We start from the raw sequence: 9,992 nt of genomic DNA, 5'->3' as shown, positions 1-9,992 counted from the left end.
TTTAGAGTCTTCACAGGATAAACACTCGACCAAAAAATATTTTTAAGGCATTCTCACAAAATTCTGACAATCACAGCTTTGCACCAGACCTTCCTTCACCTAAGGTGAGGGGTTGTCACCATGCTTGTGGTTCAGCTAGAGACACAGAACTGAAGTTAATTGAGGGGGTCTACTGCTAAGCGGTCACTTAGACTGCGAGGTAACTGGTGTCTGGGGCAGCGGTTGGATCTGGGAAGCATCCTGGAGCTAATTTAAGTGAAGGCTGTGACCTGGGTGGTGGAAGAAGCTAGCCTTAGGCTACTTCATCCACTCTTGAGGCCTCTCCAAAGGCCTCTCCCCAGATGGTGCAGAGTGACCTCCTTAACCTGAAGCTAGATATTTGTAGACCTTAATCACAGCCATGCTTGGAGATGCGTGATAGAACCTACGAGCACACTGCTGGGTGACCAGCACCAGCCCAAGGTGATACAGCAAGCCACCAACACAGCAACCACTATGCACAGCCAGTAATACAGTGTTACTGACATTTTATAGGACAAGTGTGATATCCATCTGGCTGTGGGCCACATGTTCTTCCCATTTTCCTGGACTTATTAAAGTGCCAAGGCATAGAGCTGCCTCAGAATGGGCTGGTGGCCCCTTTCTCAATCCCTGCACCTGCAGCTAGCAAGGACTGAGGACTTTGGCCTGACTGACCCTGGTCCATCAGTCTGAGATGGCCGTCATCATCTCTCCTCCTGACCTTCACCAAGGCAGTCTGATCTTCAGGCCAGACCCGGCTTTCTTCTTGCTTGAGAGCTACAGTGAGCTGCTCCCTGGTGCCCTGTGCACCTTCACAGAGATTCAGGACCTGGACCAGCAGAAGGTGCAGTTGACTAGCTTCAGGCAGGGCTGTATGAGCAGGGTGACTCTCACTGCCCTCCTCTCTGAAAGAAAATGACCCACAGACCACCCTACCTAGGTTTTGTCTAGCATAGCAAGAACCTGTCAGATGCTGCCCTTGTCCAGAGAATTCTCATCCCTGCCCTTTAGCTTGGCAGTGGTCAGAGCCTGGGTTGTACTGGAGTGCTCTCTAGGCTGAGAAACTCATGACCAACTATAGCCAGTGCCCACTGGGTCAGCCCCATCCCTTCAGGTCAAAGTCTGGGTGGGACTCAGTCAGCTCCATGCTCAGGACTCCAGGTTGGGGAGGGCTAGTTGTGGTCTGGTTCTCTTCCAGGCTCCCAGGGCTATGAACAGGGTTTAGTTTCTCAAGTTTCTTGCCCAGAACTTGCCTTCAGCAACAAAATCTCTCTCCAGATCCTGGCCATGGACCCCTCCATCCTCAGAGCTGGGCACAGAGAACACTGCTTGGGTACATCTCTTTTAGGGTAGGAGCCTGGGTTCTTTTAGGCAGGCCTACTCAGGATGGACCCTCATCTTTCTTGAAGTCAGTGTAATAGAAGACATGTCCTGGCTGGAATCCCACCAGATCCATGGGTCCCATCCACAGTCCAAGGGAGTTGGTAATCCCAGATACACACTAGGGAACAGAAATTTGAGACCATCTAGGAATTCTCCCTATTACAATCTATATCTTGGTAGCACCACACTGAATCCCAGTTCAGTGCCACCTAAAGCACTTAGCATATTGGCTCTGGGACCTGTCTGGGTTTGCTGTCACATGGCCATGACTTGCATGGCTGTGGCCAGGACTCTAGAGTCTCCCTTGGTTGGTCCCAAGCCTTTGGTACCCAACTGCTGCACAGCTGCCCACAAGCTTCCATCCTGCCAAAATACCAAGTTGTTGCCAGTACCGAGTCTGCCCAAACCTGCCAATGCCCCAGAGTGGGGTCCCAGGAAACCAGCGAGCCATGGGGAGGCCAAACAACCACCAAGAGGACTTCCCCAACCCCTCATTTCCTACCATCTGCAGTCCATGCCTATAATACCGGCTGTGCCAGCCTGGAACTCCCTCCCACACCAGGAGCTGGATGCTCTCCCAGGGAAGGGAGGGTAGCAGTCAGCACAGGAAGCAGCTATTCTGGAGACTCAGTCATGCTGGGCACATGGGCATGCCACATAGGCAGCCTGGCCTGAACTCCAGAGAGTGGTTCAATCCACTACCAAACTCCACACCACTGCCCTGCAGCCCAGAGTTAAACAGTGCCCAACACTATAGTCCTGTCATGGAGAAGCCCATCTCTCAGCTTACAGACAGGAGAACTGGGTATTATGTTTCTGATTTCACATGCATTTTCTCATGTGGTCCTCAGGAGGTGCTATACCTCCCCCATGCTTGCTTTCTTGCATGCTTGCTTGGTACATGTGACGCGAATGAGTGCTTTATGCTTGTGTGTATAGATCACACACATGTGTGTTGCTAGTGGAGGCCAGAGATAATCTCAGGACTCGTTCCTCAGGAGCCATGAACCTTTTTCTTTTGATACAGGACTCAAATTGTCCAAGTGGACTGGGCTAACTGAGCAATAAGCCTCAGAGGTCTGCCTGTTTCTGCTTGCCCAGTGTTGGGGTAACAGGTGCATGCTATAATACCCCACATAGTCCTATCCATAAGGTAGAAGGAAAGAACCAACTCCCTCAAGTTGTTCTCTGACCTGCACATGCATGTCATGGTACACACACACACACACACACATACACACACACACACACACACACACGCGCGCGCGCGCGCGCGCTTGTACACATACACACACAATGGATGAATGGATGGGGGCTGGAGAGATGGCTCAGCAGCTAAGAGCACCAGCTGCTCTTCCAAAGGACCTGGGTTCAATTCCCAGCACCCACATGGCAGCTCACAACTGTCTATAACTCCAGTTCCAGGGATTCTGATGCCCTCACACAGATATCCATGCAGGCCGAACACCAATGTACATAAAATAAAAATAAATAAATCACTAAAAAAGACATTTTAAACCTAGGTTTTTGGTACCAGTGTTACTAGAAGGAACAGGAGCTTGAGAGCCAGCCTCTCAGGCCAGTCCTGTTTAAGCGGCCCAGCAGAAGCAGTATACTATTTTGGTGGCTCTCAAGTTACATCTCAAAGAGTTACTAAGAAATGCCTTTCTTTTCCTTTATCCTTCTTTTTGACAAGTGGCTCTGGGGGTAGGGGGGGGTGTCTTAAAGGGAACTGCAGTCTGGTAAGATGACGAATGAGCCACCAGAGCCCACAAGGGACTTCAGACTAATCTTTTTCTGTAAATGGGGTTACTGGTGCGATTCCTAGACAAGAGCAGCTGGGACAGAGACAAACCGCGCAGCTCAGGCTGTAGGCCCCGCCCATCGCTGTTTTACATTCTTAGAAAACAGACTGTGCTGGCAGCTCTCACAGCAGTGGATACTGCTGCCTGTCATGCTCAGCCATTGGCAGACTTCAGCCAGACTCAGGGATAAGGGCACCCTTCATTCTTCTGCCCCCCAATTTCCCATGTCTTTCTGTCTGCTCTATTCACCCTACTTCTCATTAGCAGCCAGGAGAGAATGACTTGTGGCCATTTAGAACATTTTTGGTGGGCTAGTAAGATGGCTCAGTGGGTTAATGTGTTTGCTGCCAAGCTTGACAACGTGAGTTCGATTCCTGGGACTCTCACAGTAGAAGGAAAGAACTAAATCCTGCAAGCTGTCCTCCCACTTGCACACACATTCTGCAGCATTTTGCACACGTCTGTAATGGGACTCCTGCAAATAAATAAATAAATAAATAAATAAATAAATAAATAAATAAATAAATGCCTTTGGCAAGACTATATGTGGCCCGTGGCCACACATGGCCACAGTAACATCGGCAGCAGTTTCTCTGCTTCTGTGGTGTAGACACAAGGAAATATCTGAGAGGAACAAAGTCTGGAGTTCAAGGATACTCATAAAGCAGAGAGCTTCCCTAAGATTGTGCTGGTCCTAAGGACAAAGATGAATGAACTTGTCCCCGAGTGCCTGTCCCTAGTCACCTAAGAGACTGGCGGAAACCTAAGCCCAGCACACCGTTCTTGGGAGATGGAGGAAGTACAGGGCAGGGAGGTGCCAAGGGCTTCAGCCACCCTCATTGATGCTCTCCATGTGGTGCTCGGCATCCCTGACCTGCCTGCCGGATTTGCAGCGTCTGGATGCTGCAGAGCGCCCCCACTGCCTTTCATCCTGAACCCTGAAGGAATTCAGTTCAGACTAGCCATCTCAGAGGCTTCCAGCTGCTGGCTCAAAAGGCCAAATCCACATTCCTTGCACTGGAATGTTTTGGATTCCACCAGGCCCCCTTGAAATTCACAGAAAATAAATTTCTACCCAGCACATTCTTGAGCCTCCTTTGAAATGCATCTTTCCTACTGTTCTGAGTTCTCTCTGCACAAGAGGGCCTCTGAGCTGGACCCCTGGGGTGGTCTCTCCCTCAGCTCCAGGGACTCTAGAGGTGGGGAAAGTCTCCCTGAGGAAGAACCCTAAGGCCTGCCACCTAGGTATATCCCTCCTTGGAATCTCCATCCCAGCAAGCTGGCCTAGGCCAATGCTTTCCTCACCCCTCATACTCATTCCCCCTCTCCACACCCACCCCTGGCACTCTCTATAGGGTTAGCAAGTTTTCTCTTAGCAAAGCAAGTGAGTTTGCAACGCGCACAGGGCTCCGCTGCAGTAAACAGGGGCTGGCAAGCTAAGACCAGATGTTGCTGAACTAAAAGTTTCCTTACAACACAGGCATGCTCATTTGTTTGGGGTTCCCCAGACAAACAGATGTGTGCAGGAGTTGCAACAAGATTTCCAGTAACTAATGTGCAACAAAGTGAGACTTGTAAGTGTTTACATTGATTCTGCCTTTGTTGTGGTCTTGTAAGGGACATTACACAAACAGACCCATCTGTGAACTGTCTGTGAACTGGAGTCACACTGACAGGACCCTGTACTGTGGGGTGCCTGAGTCATACCTCCCTCCACCATCTCCTCCCCAAGGGCACAGTTCTGCAGCAAGGAGATTGCTGAGATGGTGGGGGAGGGGAGCTGCACATTCCCTGGCTCGCTATGAGTGTACTGTGGCTCTGTGCTTGGACCTGTCCCAGGCTGTGTGTGTGACAGGCTTTGTGTAATCCAGATATGCCTGTGCACTTGGCTTGGAGGATTCACCACAGCAGGGAAAAGCTGGAAGATGCCATTAAAGTACTGGATGGGAAATTGTGTTCTGAGCCAGTATTATAAGGACTTTCTCTAATGGACCTTTCTAGATTTATTTTATGTGTATGAGTGTTTGTCTGCATGTGTATATGTGCACCATGTGTATGCAGTGTCAAAAGAGGCCAGAAAAGAGTGTCAGATCCCTGAAACTGGAGGTACAGTTGGTTATGAGCACCACGTGGGTGCTGGGAACAGAACTTGGGTCCTGTACAAGAGCAGCAAGTGCTCTTAACGGCTGGGCTCTCTTCGGTTTTCAGTATGCCTTTCTAAACATTTGACTTTTGCTCTTACAGTTAGGGCTTTGATCCACCCAGAGTTTATTTTTCTGGGCCCAAATGTAAAAAAAAAAATGACTGTCCCATGTGCATTGTCCATAGGACAGGACTCCAGCCCACGGACCAGAAGGCAGATTGGATGGGAGAGGAGGCCAAGGCAACGATCTAACTAGTGTAATGATACACATGAGATAATTAGTGACAACCACACTGATTAAGACAACTAAGAGTTTTAAGTCTTTTTCTTAATGGTCAGTCCAATAATGGCTTGAAACACCAGAAACTCTCTTGGTGCCTAAGTTCAGAGGTACAATGTTTTCAAAGGCAAAAATCACAGATATATCAGCGTTCGATGAGGGTTGGAGTAACTTTGAAACGTTCATTTCTGGCAGAGCATGGTCGTTGTTTTTGACATAACTTGCTGATTATTTTTGGCTAATACACCTGGACCATGGTCAAGGCCACGGAAGTCTCCAGTGTGTTGCCAAGGCAGATGTGATGGTTGTGGACGGGGTAAATACAACTAAGTAAACACAAAATGGAGTCAGTACAAGCGTTACCTTAATCTTTTCACTAGAAACCTGGAATGTCCTTCTCTCCTCCTCTCCCTAACTAACTTCTATTCATCCCTCAAAACCTTGCTGTCTGCTCTCAGCTCCTAGGGAGGCCCATGTCTGCCCTCTTCTGGTCTCCCACTGTCTCTCCATCCCCCTCTGCCCACACCAGACAGGAAACCACAGACAAAGCGGGGTCAGTCGGCAGAACTTGAATGCTACTCCTCTCATAACTGTGTGAGATGGTGGCCAAGAAGCTCACCTCCTATCTCAAAGGTGATAAAGAGACAATCTATTCAAACGTGAATGACTGTGGCCCAGGGACGTGAATCCAGGTTGCCCTAAAATATCGTATCCCAGTGTGGTAACAGTTCCATGACATTTTTTATAGAAACAACAAAAAATGTTATGGATTGAGGAAGACACTTCACATACACTGCTGGGAGCATAAGGTTATGGCAGAATGGGAAACTTGGGGCAGGCCCCAGATGCCTTGGTCTTTGAGTTGGTGGAAGGTAGGTGTCTGCTTGTTATTCCAAAGGAATTTGCCTGATAGTGACAATGATTTTAGATCTCACAGAGGTGGGCAATGGATGGCTATTAAGAGGACTTGTGATAATCCAAGATATGGCCCTGAACCGGCATCATTCCAACTTTTGATAACCAATTATAATGAGTCACTTAATGTCATAGAATGTTCAGCATGAGACTTTCTTCTGAGAACTTCAGTTCACCAGTAACTTCTCTGCTTCCCTTCCTTATCCACAAAGGCACCACAGGATAACCACACATGGGTCAAAGTTCATTGCATGTTAAGTACCCTTCTGTATATGGTTCTGGGCCTGTGGGAAGGTCTCACAAGCAATCACAGATCATGCAATGGCCTTGCCAACTTCTCTCATCATCCTGGGCACTCCCTGGTGGTGGATGCTGGATCTTGGACCTTCCATGGACAGTCAAGTTAACTGGAGTAGGCACAAGATGGGGTGAGGATGTTTTTCTGCAGAAGCAGTCTAGGGTTGGCAGGAACACCAGACTCCTGCTACCTCTGTCCTGTCCAGAAATTCCTGCTTACAGTGGGAAATAAGCCTAAGTTTCCTCAACTGGAGGCACAAGGCTATGGTGAGCTAGAAGGGAATTCTCCACCCTCCCACACTCTTAAGTAACCATAGCAACCCTGGGCCTAGAAGCAGGGAACTAATCACAGGCTGCAGAGACCTCCCTGCAAGGCTGTCCTGGTGTCCCTGGCCCCACCCATTGATCACCACTGGGCAGGCTTAGCCTGGGACCCCAGGCTATGATGTTAGGAAAGTTTGATATTACAGCTACCAGCTTTCTAAGGCTCTGTTGTTTCCTTCCTAGGCCCAGTCCTGGCACAGGAACAGCTTAGGAAACCCATCCTGCCTTCCACTGTGGGTACTGGCCCGAGTCCTGGGCCACAGCCTCATTGCTGAGGGGTCTGAGTTCCCCTGGGCTCAGCACACTCAGGAACAGTCCACCTACCGGTCCTGTCCCTCCCTCTGTCACAGGTAGAGCCTAAGTGAAGACTCCAGCATTGCTACAACCTAGCTCATCTGTTTATTTGCTTCTTTGTTTGCATCATCTGTGCCTCGAGTTCTTCATCTGTAAGGTGAACAGTACCCACTCCACAGCAAGGTTGTATGGACTGTGCTGTGAGAGTCGGAATCAACCATACTGTTTGTCTTGGTAATATTGAGACCCAGAAGATAGGCAAGAATGAGAAGAAACCCCATTCACTCCTATCATCCTTGGGAACTCAGAGTCAATCTGCTCCAAAACAATATTCAGCTCTTTCTCCTCTACTTCCTCTGGTGGCTTTGTCCAGAATATCCATGCTACACAGATGACCCTTCTGCTAGTCAGTCAGTTATCATTGTTTCTATACCCTGTGCCCATGTTCATGTATAGGTTTGAGACGATTTGTGGCTTCAGGTACCCAGTATGGTGTTGTCACATGACTTTCCCTACCACAGACACATGGGCAAGCAGGGACTACTTATTTCTTGTCTTCAAGTTAGGTTTTAGAAGCAACTCAGATGCAGCACTAATGAATTCCTAATGATGGCTGCTAAGCTAGATCACAGGCAGTTCTGGCTACCATAGCCGCCCACGGGGAATGGCCATGAACTTGGCCCTGGGATTAAGTGGTCACACTGGACTTGGGGTGCAGCAGATGCAATAAAGGAGGCGGAAGAAGTCAAGCTGAGAGGCGGAGACATGCTCTAGAGGTTAAGAGCAGTTGGTCTTCTGGTTCCCAGTAAATCAGTGCCCGCTCCCCTACTGTCAAGTCCATTCCTAGGTGCTGTAGTTTCAATGTGAATCTAAACGGCCATTTCAAATTTCAAATTTCCCATGATACCATATAGAAGCCTCTGTCCTACATATCCTACACTCTGCCCAAACTTTTTTTTTTGATTCTACTAAATCTTCAACATGGATGACCACCTTGCATGTCCACAAAGAGTTTTCCTCCTTCATAATTGTTAGGTGGAATCCCTGCTCCTCCCCTGTACAAGCTTGGAAACCCCATCTCCCTTCCTTCCCCCAACCCCCACCTCAGAGAGAAAACTCCCCTTTACACATGGAGAAAACTCTGGGCTAACATGTCATCATTCCTTGTCTCCCCATTTCCAACAACCCACCCTAGAGTGCCCGCTCAGGGACTCAGTTTTTGACCATATATGGCCACCATCCCAGCTCCTAGCTGGCACGCCATCACTCCACGCCTAAACTCTATAAAACCCCCTTGCTTAGTCTGGATGTGTGACTTCACTGACCTCTACCTGTGAGATCGGCCAACCCACCCCCAAGAGCTGCCTCCTAATAAACTTGCCTTTATCTACTTTAATTTGATCTAATCTGGCCTATATCTGTGTCACTAGGAGAGAGAAAACACCTATCAATAATAATCTGAATAATTTTCCTTTTCCTCTTCTTCTTCCTCCTCCTCTTTCTTAGTTTGTCTTCTTTTGTCAAAGCTTTTTTTTCATAATTATTAAGGTGATTTTGTGGATTCTCCCCTTTAATGAATTAATGTAGCAAATTGCATTAATTTTTAATTAAAAATATTACTGTGTATGGTGTGTGTGTGTGTGTGTGTGTGTGTGTGTCGGTGCATATGTGCATAGGTAGAGGTGTTGAGGTAATATTTAAAAAATGATGCTACTTACTCACTCATTTTTTTAAAAAAAATACAACTTTTACTCTCAGGTGAAATAGACTTAAATTTCTAGAGAATTCGTGACTGAAGTTGGTGCATCACCTATTGAGGTAATATTTAAAATGGCTGCACCTGATCTGGCTTGTTCTTATGGTGCCGCTATGTTCTCGACTAGACAAGGCCTGAGGCCAAGAGGGGTAGCATGCTCTCGCCGCTGCTCAGCTCAGACTGACCAGAAGCACTGGCCCTGGCACCCACAAGACACTGTCATGGCGGCCGGCTCTGCCAATCCACCATGCTGTCTCCACAAAGCTTGGCTGAGCCTAGACCATCCCGCCATCCACACAGTACCAATACTCTAAAGCTTAATATTATCCAAAGGCTTTATATAATTGGGAATGCTCAATTAACAAGATGCCCATACAATTAGAGTTTTAACCCCATATTTAGCATTTTGATAAATTGCTACCTTAGACTGCTAGAGACACTCTGACATCCATTGCCACCTTCCCCTCTCTCCTCTTGCCCCTCCTCTTCTTTCTCCTCTTCCTCTCCTGATTCCCCAAATTACCGAGTTTTATTGTAAAATGTAGCAGTGGGGTAGGGTGGGGATTATCCCGCTACATAGAGGTCATTGGGATCTAGTCTTGGCATGACCCTTGTCTTCCTTGGGCTGAACTGATTCATCTGAAAAACTCAGGGTTAACAGTGCTTTGTGGCAGATTGTTGCCTTGACAACTGATGTAGTGTCTTAGGGTTACTATTCCTGTGATGAAACACCAAGACCAAGTAAGAGTTGGGGAGGAAGTGTTTATTTGGTTT

This window comes from Grammomys surdaster, unplaced genomic scaffold (genome assembly GCF_004785775.1).
Source record: "Grammomys surdaster isolate TR1022 unplaced genomic scaffold, NIH_TR_1.0 126187, whole genome shotgun sequence".
Taxonomy (NCBI): Eukaryota; Metazoa; Chordata; class Mammalia; order Rodentia; family Muridae; genus Grammomys; species Grammomys surdaster.
This window is presented reverse-complemented; position numbering follows the sequence as displayed.